This window comes from Macrobrachium nipponense, chromosome 12 (assembly GCF_015104395.2).
Source record: "Macrobrachium nipponense isolate FS-2020 chromosome 12, ASM1510439v2, whole genome shotgun sequence".
Taxonomy (NCBI): Eukaryota; Metazoa; Arthropoda; class Malacostraca; order Decapoda; family Palaemonidae; genus Macrobrachium; species Macrobrachium nipponense.
In genome coordinates this window covers 91,828,076-91,843,527 of record NC_087205.1, presented here as the reverse complement: position 1 = coordinate 91,843,527, position 15,452 = coordinate 91,828,076, and the positions used below count along the sequence as shown (strand labels likewise).

The following is a 15,452-nucleotide window of genomic DNA, read 5'->3' as shown; positions in this document are numbered from 1 at the left end:
ACTATAGTAGATTCACATCAACCGTGCATCTGTGTTCTAGGCCAGTCCCTTACGAAGCTTCTGATTGACTGTTGATGAGCCAATTACAGGGCTGGAAACTCTCACAGTCTCTCGAGAGAGTTCACATAGGCAGGATGTATGTTCCATCCCTCCTGAGGAATACTTTTGAATGACGTATACCTCAGGGGAGGTGAAACATACATCCTGCCCATATGAACTCTCGAGAGAGACTGTGTATGAGTTTCCAGCCCTGTGAATGGCTTATCAACAGCCAATCAGGAGTGCCGTAAGGGACGGGCCTAGACATCAGGTGCACGGTTGATCTGAATCTACTGTAGTAGCAGCTCATGCGTCAGTTTTAATAGCGACAAATCCATCAATCAAAATAGGGTAGCAGAATAACAGTGAGGGCTAAAGGAATGTGGCTAAATCATTCTACATCTAAATCAAGTGGTTCCGGTCTAAACTGAGGAAAATACCTATTGCATTGTATTGTATGGTGAATTTGCGCTGCATGGAACCAGTGGTTATTCAGCAGAGGGACCAACGGCTTTAAGAGACTTCCGAACCACGTCGAGAGTGAACTTCTATCACCAGAAATACACATCTCTCACACCTTAATGGAATGCCCGAGAATCGAACCAGCGACCACCGAGGTGGCAGGCCAATACCACACCGATCACGCCAATGAGGCGCTAAATACGTGAATGATTTATGCTGCCCGTTGGGGACTCTTGATAATGTTCGCTCTGAGGCTGACAAGAAGCTCTTGTTTTTAATGATCAATGGATGAGGTAAGAGTGCGTGCTTGTACATTAGATAGGGAGTGTTGTAGGTCTTGCACTACATACTGAAGAGAACTTACACACATGCGCATAGTTAGGGGTGGGTTCTTCTGCGTCCTGTCTGAGATTGACTAGCGACAGAGCAGAGTTTCAGAGCTGTTTGACGCTACACTATTATTATAGTTATTGTTACTGAAAATAACGGCTGTTTCTAAGGCATTCAATTTATATATAGAGTTCTCTCTATTCTTCTTAGTATCTTCTTTACGCTGATGAAAAGAAGATAATAATAAGAATAGAGAAGACTATATATAAATTGAATACTGTAGAAACAGCCATTATTTTCAATGTTATTGACCTCGGAGAAATTCTCTTCCCTTATTATTATTATTGTTATTATTATTATTATTATTATTATTATTATTATTAATCATAAGATGAACGCTACTCATAAGTAACAAGCCCACCATAGGGGCCATTGACTTGAAATTCAGGCTTCCAAAGAATATTATGGAGTTCATTTGAAATAAGTAACAATAATAATAATAAGGGAAGAGAATTTCTCTGAGGGCAATAACATTGAAAATAATGGCTGTTTCTACAGCATTCAATTTATATATAGTCTTCTCTATTCTTTTCAGAAGGCCATAGGAAATACAGAAGAAGAAGAGATCAGTTATTAGAAAAGAAAATAAATAAACATATTAATAAAGACAGATGTAAAAGTTAATCAAAATTCCACGATCCCCTTTGTTTCAGAGAACATGAAATCTGTTAATGGTAAAATGTCAAATGAAAAACAATATCGCTTGACTGGTATCCTTTATTGATAGCCAAAAGTCAGGAAGGTTTGAGGAATATCACAGCTGAGGGAAGTTTGAGATAAGAAAATATAGTTTTTTCAGGTCTGTCCACATTTGTTGTCAGAAAAAATAAAATGATCATACAAACAATTATTATTTAGACATCTGAATGTGCCTGGGAATTACTTTCATCAGATGGAGAAAACGACTGAAGGAAAATCAAGAATTCTTTTGCATGAAAGTTAGAACAAAATTCATAAGAATATGTCTTGACTTTGTACTCTCTCCATTGACAAAAAATCAGAACAATTATGAAAGAATGGCTTGAATAATAAAAGATGAAATAAGTCTCACTGGTGTATGCCATGAATGATGATTTCTTGTATAGTTATTAATGTTCCTATGCTGATGATTACATAGCAACAATCTAAAATGACACTGTTGGATTCATTTCTGAACTTGAGCTGAGACGGGGAACCCGAAGAAGATCTAGGGAAGGTCAGAGGCGGCCACCTTGAATCCTGAGGCAGGAGCTGCAGCGTACTTCCTGACCTGGACGTCTCCTTCGGGGTCGACGTAGGCGAAGCTACCGGCGGTGCGCCCAAGGGAGTCCCTGGTCTCGACGCGGGTGTTGGGGCCTCCCCAGTGGCCGAAGGAGTACTGCCCTGCTTCGTCCTGGGCGTGGAACTGTCCTCCGACGAAGGGCTCGCCGATGGAGGGCATGGGTGGCTCGGGTGCCTGAAGAGGCTCAGGGGCGGCTGCAATGGCTATAGAAGCTGCAGGCACAGCAGGAACTGGAGCAGAATAAGCAACAGGAGCAGCAACTTGAACTGGTGCACGGGCCACAACAGGAACAGGAGCTGGAGCAGCAGCAGCTAAAACTGGAGCGGAATAAGTAGCAGGTACTACAGCAGCAGATACAGCAGGTACAAATGGAGCAGGAGCATGTACTACAGGTCTGCTAGCATACGTAGCAGGTTTAGGGACATTGAAACGGATACCAGGTTCAGGGATCTTCATGACAGCAGGACTTAAGCTGTCTGCGTGCACGATAGCTCTCGCACTTGGGACTACGCTGTAGGGTAGAACTGAAGCCTGGCAGGCTACAGCCGCCATCAGGATCACCTGAAGTGTAGAAATGTATTTGAATCTTCCGTGCAGTAATGGTTAGTACTAGAGATATACAAGTAAAATTGATAATTTAATTTAGACAAATATGATTATGTGATATATTATAAAAAATAGGAAACAAATATTGTTATTCTTGAACATTCTCCAGTTAAAGGGTACAGTGTCAGGGCAGAATCTGGTAAATCTTATTTTAGCCAAAATTCCTACCATATCGTCGCTGTGCTAGATAAATTTCTCTTAAAAAAACGACATTACACATTTGTTTATGTTGAGGCGAATATACTTTTTTCATGTAGTACTTGTCACTTATGTCGAAATGAACTAGTTAAAAAAAAATCTATATACAGGTTTTGATAGAGCATGAGAGATGAAATTCAATAAAATTGCTGGAAACTTCAAAGATTTATAGCGCACGAATCATCTACCTCTTTACTTTACAAGTTACATCCAACAGTTTTAAAAAAAGATAAAGTTATCGAAAATCTCAGGCCCACACCACAATTGAGACCATGTTTTTCAGTGTTAATCCCCTAGGAGCTCACGAGACAAAGATTCAGAACTGCCGCCAAGAACCTCTGGGTCTATACTTACGAGAGTCTTCATGGCGAACGAGAGAGGACTGCACAGGAGGTCTGCTGAAGAAGAGAAGAGGGGACCTTGTGACGCCTTGAAGATGATCCCGTGATCCTTATATACTGGCGCATCTCCTCCTGAGACCACGCCCTTCTATCGCAGCCGAACTCTATCCCCTCCCCACCCCTCCTCTCTCATTTATACCATCCTCTTCTCCTTCCAGAAAAAAAGAAGAGCCGATGGCTATGTGCTATGAACAGATATCACGATCGGATCATCATTTCAAATACTAACATGGTACTACTTAGTTCAATGATGCATCCCTGCCATAGATCCCTTCCCCACCCCTCCTCCCTCATTGACACCCTCCTCCTTCTCCTCTCCTTCCAGAAAAAAAGAAGAGCCGAAGGCGATGTGCTACGAACGGATACCACGAAGTATCATCAATTGAATACGTTCTCCGGACTCCAAAAGGAGGAGACTATAACATGGTACTACTTAGTGCAATGATGTTCTTTAGGACTAGCGTAAGTGGTAGGTACCATTGCGTAAATTAGAGTAAAAATATAAAAAAAGGCACCGAAATTCTTGGTTTATTGAGGCCTTGTTACAAAATTGGGTCTGGCTTCATAGTTTCGTCTTTTTTTTTTTTTTTTTTTTTTTTTTTTTTTTTTTTTTTTTTTTATGAGAGATGGAGCCTCGCCTAGACTGGTTCCTATGGCATTTTAGCTCAGTTCTAAGGCAGTTGCGCTGCACTTGGTAGAAGTATACATCTAAGAGCTAAATTTCTAAAGAAAGAGAAGGACTACACAGTTATACTCCATTGTACACGCAATCTCTTGATACAGTAATGGACTAAAAACAGATGACAGATGTAAGTTTTTGGATAAAACGTGGACGAATGACATAAATAAAAGTTCTGACAACGCGATAGCCTTGAAGTTACTTTACAAATAAACTGTAGGTGTCAAAAACATCAGCCAGTTACAGTTTTCTTTAAAACGGCCGCTGAACTAATCTCAACATTATTGTTCGTGTTTGGACACATTTTGTTATCTGTGTTGTCTTTGGAACCGCTCTCTTTCAAATCAAGTTCCTTAACTTTGATGCTCCATTGTGAATTCATTGTGAATTTAAAAGCCACTTCGCTGTGATAAATCAGTTTCAATCGGTATTGTATTATGTTCGTTCTCCGTTCCTAGCTATTTTAATTTCATAAATGACGACAATAAACCATTAAATATTTTGTTCCTGGTAATATTCTGATAACTTAACTCATTCAGTTATTCATTGTGTCATTAGGAGACTTTCCCACTATACACTCGTGAGGATAGCTAATAAAATCTATAGTAGATTGAGATCGGAAGCTCCTTATCTTGATGGCCGAATGTATAAGCCACTGCTGCTTTTGTATCAACCTAAAAAAAGCATAGATCCGACTCCATGGTCAAGGTAGGTGCAAAAATGGTCGTATAGATGCAGTCAATATAAGCATAACGAATGTGAAAGTGCAAGACGAAACTGTATTAAACTCGCTTGAGAGACAAAATCAGCTCAGTGGAAGACCTAATTAAATTTAATTACAACCTATTAAACCTGTTTCATTCGTTTCTTTGACTTTCCGGTGAATCTATAAATGGATTTTAACATTCCTTTCCCGCGTCGACAGGCCTTGCACGGAACTGTGAGCGCATTCGACTGGCACTCTCGGTCTCTGTTAGTGACGGTTACATACTTTCCATAGGTCTTTCAGTATTCAGTAACTACCTGTCTTAGTTGCTGCAGACATCATCTGTCTTCATAACTTTTTTAGTGGAAATATCGTGTTGTTTTCGACCAATCTCCGCCTGCAATTCGAAATTCGAACCATTGTATACCTTCAACTGCGTTCACGGTGACATGACTTTCAGAAATTCTTGCACAATACCACTCCCGGGACGCTCTCTCTCTCTCTCTCTCTCTCTCTCTCTCTCTCTCTCTCTCTCTCTCTCTCCTCTCAAGACTTTCATGACAAGGCCTGGCTGCATTTAGCTTTCCTGATCAGAAGAATGTACGTATGTATGTGTGTATGTATATCATACAAAACTTCTTCTAATGTGTGTATGTATATCATACAAGACTTCTTCCAATGATAGATGTTTCATTAAGTATTGTTAATTGCTAACATTGTGACTAACACAAATACAGTTCCTTTGCATCAGTCACAAGTATAGTTAAACACTTAAGTTAAACACTTAAACATACAATTTCAACACAACTATAATGATGTTAACTCCTCTGCTTGGCGCATCAGAATAGGCGATGTCTTTTCGGTAAAATAGTGCTAGTTCTAGCTAATCTAGAATATCAATCTGATGCACTAAGCAGTGGAGCGTCAGTCTATCAATGGAGTACGCCTGTGAGTTTGGAAATAGTATTTATTTACATTCAAATGCCATTGAGTGTTCTGATGCTTTCACTGGGTATTAGGGCCTCTGTAGAACTACGATAGTTCTACACGTTATATAGATGTTTCACATGTTCTTCCGACTTTCAGAGGCAAGCCAGTTTTCATTAGTCCTATGAATAAATCCATGCATGGAACTAAATTCTGAGACTACCTGAAGTTTATAGACGATGCAAAGCTGATGATCATTGTACCAGCTACAAACTCTAACACTGCCTGAAATTTATAGACGATACAAAGCTGATGATCACTGTGCCAGCTGAAAGCAGATCTGTGGAAAGTATTTTGCCAGCTTTCAACAGAATCAAAACTTACTGCAGGACCACAAAAATGGCAGGAAAGCTGTCATCCTTACCTTGATTTCAGCGTAAAAACTCTCTCTGCTTGAGCGCTTGTAAAAATGAAACAGATTTTATGATGAGGTGACGACAGAAGTTTCCTTGAAAGAAAGGGGATTTAGGATTCAGTCGTGGATAAAATTCTAAAGAAGAGGAAATGCAAAGAGATGAGAAATCACATACTGAGAGAGAAAGGTAAGTTTTGGGTGCCTTTTCATTACTGGTTAGTACCAGTATACTGTGTTTCAATAACAGTTCAGTATTGAACTACAGTTAAGGCTTTTATTTATATATTTCTTGCGTTTAAATATATTTCTAAAATATTATTAAGGCATTTTAAACTTATGAGAGGGAGCAGACAGCAGGCTGAGTTATCAATACAATGCCCTGCACAGGACTCATTGAACGAATAGTTTAGGCCTATATTTCTGTACAGCATCCTTAGGTCGGAATTCGCCTCGCTGGGAATTTGTCCCCGTTTCCTAAAGGTCTAATCTGTCTTGCGAAGTGGCCAAATGAGACAAATTCGACCTCGACATTAAGTGTTGCTCACCTTGAGAGTGGTCCAATATGGTTAATTGAGGCGGTCTAGCCTATGGGTCTAACTATGGGACGTCCAGTTTTTGGTTAACGACCTTAGTAATGGTTCTCAGTTCATATAGTATAATGGACGCGTAGACCGATCACGCCAAGACATTTATAGGGGATGTTCAATCGATATTTACGCTGAATCTTGTCTCGATTATTTGAATAAAGTTTTGTTTCAGCTGGGACGTGAAATCTCACTCGGAGGAATACGTGAAGCAATATTTTGAATATTGTCGACAAGTAGTGTTACGTAGAATATTATTGATAATACGTATAAAAAAGCAATCCAAATCAGGAACTATAAGTTTCGAAACTGTCAATTCAGCTGTGATAAATCTACAGTACATGTCTATTTCAATGCCGAATGACAGTCATATCCTTCTAATTATATTTTGATATCAACCTTAGGATACGTTCACTAAACTCACTCTCACACACACACACACAACAGAGATAATTTTGGAGTCTGATTTAGCATAATAGAGCCAATTATCAATTCGTACCAAAGGTCTGACAATGACTGCAAATAAATTCGCATTATTGCAGCGAACTTCATAGTAGGCCTATACGTAATTGCTTTCAGAAGTAATGTCATCAAGGCTTCTGATTTATGTAATATTTTGGCATTTCTTCCGAGAATTTTCCCTATATTTACTTTCAAGTGAGATCTTGGAACTTCTAGCACATGATTTTCTTTATTTTTGAAGTACTGACCTCTGGTTTTACGCCTTTAACAGCGACTGGTATTCAAATACGCACCAGCGTTCCAAATTTATTAAAATAATGCTACTTATAAATAGATCATTTTCATTATCTGTGATTCGTAACCGATTACATACATAAAACCGTAAGTTTGTTTTAGCTTTTCCCTTGGCTATTTCTCATTCAGTATTTTGAGTACATGGAGCAGTGATCAAGAATTGTACAAGTGCATGAGCTGATCTGAAATTTAATCACTACACACTGAACTGAAACACAATCACTAGAGACCAGACACTCGTGGAAAAACTCTATCTTCCCTTTTTCTTTTTTGTTTTTAACTAATTGAAAAAAAATCCTTTTCACTTAATGATGTTCCTGTAAACTTAAAAACTTAACCGCTCAGTACCGGTTCCAAGCCCGTATAAAAGAAGAAAGGAAGGTTTGGAGTCCTCTTGGAAGGGAATCCTTTCGGTGAAACTTCTGCAAAAACTGAGTAGGAATTGAGCCGTTCAAGACAGAGGCATCTGGAAGCTGAAGGAGGCATATCAGAGATCCTGGGACCACAACAAGCGATAAAACTGAAGAAGAAGAAGAAGAAAAAAAATTAGTTTAGCGCCACGGCCGTCACTTCAACCTCTAACTTCTACACCAACTTGACTCCTCGTCCACCGCGACCACTTTTTTTAGTCTCACTACCCCTTCCTCACGTCGTCGGTTATTCCCCTGTTTTTATATTTGACTGAACTCGAAGACGTTTTGCTCTCGGTATCATCCTGGTTCCTCCTCACCTCCTCTTCCTTCTCCTCTTCGTCTCCAAGCCAGGTTTTTTGAGGGACCATTTTTTGGGGGGCGGGGCACCCCTTCTGTCTATCCTAAAGTGGGCAGCCTTTGCGAATCTGGTCAGGGCGTGGTCACTGAGCTGTATACATAGGCAGAGAACTTGCTGTTGCTGGGGTCCTAATTATATGAATCTCTGCTCTTCTTTTTATGGCTGGGATGAAGTTATTCAGTCTACGTTGAGTGGATATGATGAACAAAAGAATAAATACGCGAAAGGGTGCACAGATCATAACTGGACAGTAATCAGAAGTGTAAAACTGTATTACTGTATCTTTTTTGCAAGTTCTCGTAACCTCAGACAAGGCTTTTGCATTTGCCCCCCAAAAAAGGGGGGTTGGTTTTCTCCTGAATTGACACTCATATCTCTCTCAAACCTAATAATATCGTAGTCAAAATCCATATATATTGATTGATGTAACCCCGCTAACAAATATAATCCCAAGTAGGAGGTGACAGACAGAAACTAAATTAGATTTAATAACAATTGAAACTAACTATGACAGATAAACAAAGCTAGACTGAGATACATACCCAAATAAACATCCCTTCAAAAATATAAATGAATCAGGAAAATGAAGCCAAATGAGTATCTTGTTTCAAATTTGAGTGCCTTGTCACCCATTAGACTAATGCTGTCTTCAAACGCAGTATTGTTAGCCACTGAAGAATGGCTTACGTCTCCTTTAGCTAACAAGTAATCCTGCTTTCAAAAAATCTATAGAATTGTCGACAAAATGCGTGGAAGCGTGTGCAAAGAATTGAACCTTATTCAAGACCCAATACAAAATGGGAAATATCTGGATTCCCCGAGTTTTTGTCCAGGGCGTGGCGGCCACCTCCACATGGGAGATGCAAAGGGTGTGGTACCCTGGGGCAATTCTGCCCTGTATTTCTTTTCTGAAGGTATGTTGCCCACCGCTACCAGAAGAATTAGGGCTAAGAACGTTATGTAACTCGAGACCCTTCAATAAATAGTTTTTTTTAAAAAGACAACTATACAAGGATAGTCGTTGGCACCACGTAAAGGCGTTCAGTTAGGCCTACGGTTCGTTTCTCCCTGCCCAGGCAAATACGATCTTCATGCGTATTTGCCTGCGAATGATTATAAAACTCTTTAAGCTCTCCTGACCAATTCAACTTCGAATATTCTCTCAACTGAATTTACAAATGAATGTACGATCGTAAACCGCTTAGCAGTGATGACCGTAATACTAATCTATATAGGTCTAGTTGCGTTCATCTGTCAACGAAAATGTCTGATTGTAGCGTGGATTGGACATTACGTATCATGACGCTTCTTTTATTTCTTCGCTTATGATTCTCACGGACTCTTCAATAATTCAACTCCAGTTTTTCTTCATCTCGCTGGCAGTTGCCTTGAACTTGCTAAGAGGGGGAACGTTGTTCTCCTTGAGAAGGAAAACGAATGAAAAAATGAAAGTTGGTCACGATTTGTGTGTGCATTGTTTTGATTTTACGAATTGTGTCTTTTCAGGGATAGTAAACTACACGTATAATCTAATTTTTTATACATTTTTTTAATGAGAAAACCTGTATAAATAGATTGACTCAGTACTAGACTTATAGTTTTTTTTCTCTCTCTTTATTGTATCCGCCGTAAGCAAAGTCTATTTCCTTGAAGTGGAATCACATAGCACAACGCGCTATACATATGTTTGTAATCACATACTCACACAAAAGTATATTCACTACAGCCGCTGTTTAGCTTTTAGCTTTTACTTTACATCCGTCCACGCGTCCTTTATTCAATATTAAACTTGTCCAACCTCTGTAACTATTACTTCTCTGTGGAACTGCGGGATTCCACCTTTAGATATATTGGCGTCATCTCTGTTAAAAGAAATTCCTCCAGAACGATATATATTTTGATGTTATTGAAGGTCAGTTTTGTAATAGCTCTAAAAGTTTATTTACTACATATTTTTCCCACCACTTAAATCTAAAACCCGTATGGTATTTAAACCTCAATCTTATAGAAATATAAGGTATACCCTTACGAAATGACACAAGAGACGGCGTTGCTCTGGTCTGTTAATTGAGCAGTGATGTGGTGTTTGTCTTCATAACAATAGTTTGCTCCTGTGTATTCTTGTTTTGCAGCGCTCATTTCTGCTTTCGTGAGGAAGAAGGAAGAAGAATTCAACTTCGTATTACCCGGGAAACTTACCGACAGTTTATATTGGCAGTTATACCAGGAATTATTCCAGCCATACCGAATTTCCCAAGGACAACAGTGTGTTAGCCTAGTGAGTACAACTTATAGTTTGTGGTGATGTAGGTTGTAACTTCATATTGTATTAACCAATTATGACTTATTAGTGCCGTAATGATGTCCAGGTTACCCAGTGCCTTATTAAATATGACATTTAGTTCCCAAAAGTTAACATATGATTGATCAGAACAAATTAGCCCAAAAATGTTGTTGGGAGGATAGGAGGATAACCATTCTGACGGAAGATCAAGGTGTATTTTTGTTTTATATTATCCATTTATCTATCCTGTAATTGACATGTTGGCATTATTGTGTGCTTGTCGATTTTTTCTGTTTTTCGTAAGTTTCGTGGCTCCTTTATTGCGTTTCGTTTTGTTTTCGTTTGAGTTTTTTTTTTTTCATTTCTTTTTTAGGAAACTGTAGGTTTTCGATAACAGAGTTTACTGCCATCAGAGTCCTGGAACGCGCATCGCAAATTTTGGCTCAATTTGCACGCAAAACAATCTTTTTTCACTTGTAGTTGTTCACTGAAAATAACTGAAAATGAAAATTAATTGACTTTTGAGCCTCAAACACGGTAACTAACGTTTTGAATTTATTATTAGCGGCTAATTTATCCGCGAGTATATTCAGTATTTTCTGAAACTTACGAAGCGCTGAGTGGCTAAAAATGCTCTTAAATGTATACTCTCTCTCTCTCTCTCTCTCTCTCTCTCTCTCTCTCTCTCTCTCTCTCTCTCATTGAGATGGAGAAATATAGCAAGCTGTAAGTGAAATAAAAGAGGTAACATTTTTCATTCTCGTATTTTATTTAACTGAATTATAAAGAAGAAGAAGAGAAGTTAAAGCTATTTACAAAAGGTCGCGACGTCACAGTTAAAAGCCTTCCTAAACGACGGTTAAAGACGACTGTATGGATCTAACTGCAGCCACGGCACGGGCGTGGGCGGCCTTGACTTGGGCCACCTCGGGAGTGTCCTGGACGACTAAATTGCGGTCCACCGGAAGGTCGGAAGCGGCCACCTTGAATCCTGACGCAGGGGCGGCTGCGTACTTCCTCACCTGGACGTCTCCTTCGGGGTCGACGTAGGCGAAGCTGCCGGTGGTGCGCCCCAGGGAGTCTCTGGTCTCGACGCGGGTGTTGGGGCCTCCCCAGTGGCCGAAGGAGTATTGGCCGGCTTCGTCCTGGGCGTGGAATTGTCCGCCGACGAAGGGCTCGCCGATGGAGGGCATGGGCGGCTCGGGAGCTTGCAGGGGTTCTGGGGCTACTGCTACGGCCACGGGCGATGCCATGGGGACCACAGGGGCAGGAACTGCTGCTGCTGCAGCCTTAACGACAGGGATAGGGGCAGGGGCAGCCGAGATCACAGGGGCAGCCTTCAGGACTGGTAGATGGGCAGCCACAGGGGCAGGAACCACAGGTGCAGGGATAGACGATATCACAGGAGCGACCACCGGGGCACCAGCTGCCAAAATTCCTCCGGAGGAGGACCTGACGGAAACAGTCGGGTATGGTGGGAGGGCCAGGTTCAGATCGGGAGCGGAAATTCGAACGACGGCCGGGTCAGACGGGTGGAAGGCGTAGGCAGTCCATGGCTGACCTCCTATGATGACCGGTGTCTGGCGCATGGGTTGTCCTAGGCAGCTGCAGCCGGCCAGCAGCGCTACGACCTGGAGAAGTGAGATTAAAACATGGCTTAGTACTACAGTAACTTGGAAGCAAGATTTTTCCCTGAAGTCAATATGACACTTTTTATGATATTTTTTAAACAAAAGACTAAAAATAACACTCTAAACCAATGCACGTACGTTAAAAATACATTATTGAATTGTTAAAACGATTATATACCATTGCAAGTCGTTTCTGAAGCCAAAAAACAAAAGAATAAAAACAAAAACTTAGTGGGTTAGTACTACAGCAACTTGGAAGCAAGATTTGTCCTTAACAGAAGTCAATATGACACTTTTTATTATATTTTCTATAACAAAAGACTAAATACAACACTCTAGACCAATGCACGTACGTGAAAAAGCACATTATTGAATTGTTAAAACGATTATATACCATTGCAAGTCGCTTTTGAAGCCGCCGCCCCCCCCCAAAAAAAAAAATTTGAATTGAATGACAACGGCCGAGGACGCTCGTCGCATCCCCGTAATAAGTCTAATCATTAGTCACTAACCAAAGCCTTCATTATTCCGGAGGACCTCATCTTCTTCAAGGGACGGCTACGGCGGGAGTGTGATGTTCTGAGGAAGACACCATTTCTTTATATAGGGACCCTCTCATCGTCGGCGCATGAATCTCCCGCCGCTCCTCCGAGGTCGTGAGAGTACGTATACCGCAGGGTAGGGATCCCTCACACAACCACTTAGCGTACCAGAGACCACCATCCCTCTCCCCACGCCACGCCCTTTGTTGAAACGCTGTTTTTTTGGGGGCGTATATTCAAAACGCAGAATAGAGATGCTGCTATAGACTAGTTACGTCACTCAGCGACCTTCAGCCAGGGGCCAGGATGGGAAAAAAACTAAAGGTTAAAGGTTTTTCAACTTGGATCGAAGGTTCTGCTGCTGAGAAAAACGTCCCTGTGTGAAATTTGTTTGATAAAGTATATAGTTCCTTTGTGATACAAAGACAGTAGTCACTATTGACAAATACTTTTGACATGATAATCATTGTAATTGAAATGATGATGGTAACAGTCCCGCAGCCCGGACCATTGAAATACAACGAACGAGATACCGACTGTAACCCCTACTGGTATTTACTCTAGGAGTAGACTTGTAAACTGTGAAACTGACCGTCTGCCGAAAATATATGGGTGGCTTACTTAACAAGCACCACAAATTGCTTGTTAGATTTTGGGTCTAGATCCAATATATGAGATACCTGATAAAACTAATATATAATATATCTGTAGACTCTACTGAATATAGAATGACCAGTGACATACATTTTGGAGGGTGGGTTCCCCCTGACAGACGCACTGAAAAGGGGGGGGTTAATTGGATCTAGATCCTACTTAGGAGATACCGAGTGAAATTTACACTACAATAGGACTGCACATCCTAGAATACTGTGGTGGTAAGGACAGACATTTTAGTTGGTGGTTACCCCCTGACAGACACCCCACAACGAGTCGGGAGGGGGAGGGCGAGACAGGATTTGTATCCAACATGGAGATACCAACTAAAATTTCTACTACAATAGCACTTCATATCCTAGAATGCTGTGATGGTAATACCAGACATTTTAGTGGGTGGTTACTCCCTCACAGACACCCCACAATGAGTGGGGAGGGAAAGGGGAGACAATATCTGCATCCAACATTGGAGATACCAACTAAAATTTGTACTACAATAACACTTCATATCCTAGAATGCTGTAATGGTAATGACAGACATTTTAGTGGGTAGTTACCCCTGACAGACACCCCACAACGAGTGGGGGGGAGGGGGAAGGGCAACCCCTGATAATTAATGTCTAGACTAGTATAGTAGGCTACTCTTGACCCGTATTATAAATTATCGTGATATATTTAATAAATATTTTTATCCTTTCTATATCCATTGCATTTATCTAAGAAAAAAATTATTTATTTGTTTCATATAAATAACACTCATCTGTAGGCCCATAATAATTCAGTCATATTATTATTTGTCAAGCAAGCAACTGACTTCAATTATAGTGCTCGCTGTAGCTTTGTTTACGAGATGAAAATCAATGTAGCGGTGGCTGGAAGACTGGCACTGTAAAGTAACATATAAGTTCTTATCATTATTAGAGTTATTGCTGTAAAATGTCTATGTACATAACATTTGTTAAATAGAGTAACACGCACCCATTAAATAGATAGTAATACATATGTAATATATACGCTCATAATAATTGCGCTATAGCCTACTCAGTTTGTTTTATCGAAGCAGGACTATCTTCTTTTGGTTTCAGCTGACTTTTATACTAATGAAATCATGGATACATTTTTGTATTATCAGTTTTATGAATTAATATTATTGTTACTATAGTCGATTTTTTTTTCGGCTGGTGTAAAATTCGTGAGATATAATACACCTGGCAGAAGGACACAAAGGATCTCTGTATTTTAAACAGTCTCTCCACACACCAAGTTATTTGGAACATTTCCATTCTCTCAAGAAGATTATGAATAAATATAAGAGCAAACTAGCCCCCCCCCAAAAAAAAAAAAAAAAAAAAAAAAAAAAAAAAAAAAAAAAAAAAAAAAATAATCACCTAGCGTTAATGTAAAGAAAAGAGAAATGAAAAATTAGTGCGATTGTCAATTTTTCTATCGTTAATGTTTAATGAGTAAGCGTTTAGCGAATTGATAGGTTATAGTGAGTAAGCGTTTAGTGAATGTTTACGAGTAAGTTTTTGATGAATGTTTAGGGTTTAATGACTGTTTAATGTGTCAGTATTCAGTGAATGTTTACTTAGTCTTTAGGGTTTAGTGAATGTTATTGAATGTTTATTGTAAGTATTCAGTGAATGTTTTGTCTTTAGGATTTTAGTGAATGTTTTGTGAATTAAGTGAGCGTATAGTGAATGTCTTGTGAATGGTAGTGTTCAGTGAGTGTTTAGGGTTTTAGTGAATGTTTTACGAATGGTAAGAGCGTTAGTGAATTTCTTGTGAATAGTAGTATATAGCAAATGTTTAGTGTGTGTGTTTATTGAGTTTTTAATAAGTGGATGTTCATTCATTGTTTAGTATTTAATAAGTATTTAGTGTTTGATTGTAGGTCCACAATAATATCGCATGTGAAGTATAAAGTCTTTAATAATAAAAGCTTTCGAACCTTATACTAGGTTCATCTTCAGTCTGAAGATGTACCTAGTACAAGGTTCGAAAGCTCTTATTATTAAAGACTTTATACTTCACATGCGATATTATTGTGGACCTACAATCATTATCATCATTTTCGACAATGAAAATTGTGCCCAATACTATTTAGTGTTTGGTAAGCATTTAGTTTTTAATGAGCGCTTAGGAT

General features: G+C 39.7%; 1 long non-coding RNA gene and 1 pseudogene across 4 annotated transcripts in view; one reads left to right on the top strand and one right to left on the bottom strand.

Annotated features, from left to right (window-relative positions):
- Positions 1-1,590: 1,590 nt before the first annotated feature.
- Positions 1,591-3,461, bottom strand: LOC135224661 (nematocyst expressed protein 3-like; annotated as a pseudogene).
- A 2,209-nt stretch (positions 3,462-5,670) lies between these two features.
- The window catches only part of LOC135224660 (uncharacterized), a 49,533-nt gene continuing 39,751 nt past the window's right edge, over positions 5,671-15,452 (top strand). Inside the window, exons 1-2 of one of the 4 annotated variants that reach the window (XR_010316799.1) lie at positions 5,740-6,271; positions 10,328-10,473. This is a non-coding gene — a long non-coding RNA (uncharacterized LOC135224660). The other 3 variants (XR_010316798.1, XR_010316803.1, XR_010316797.1) reach the window with 3 other exon arrangements.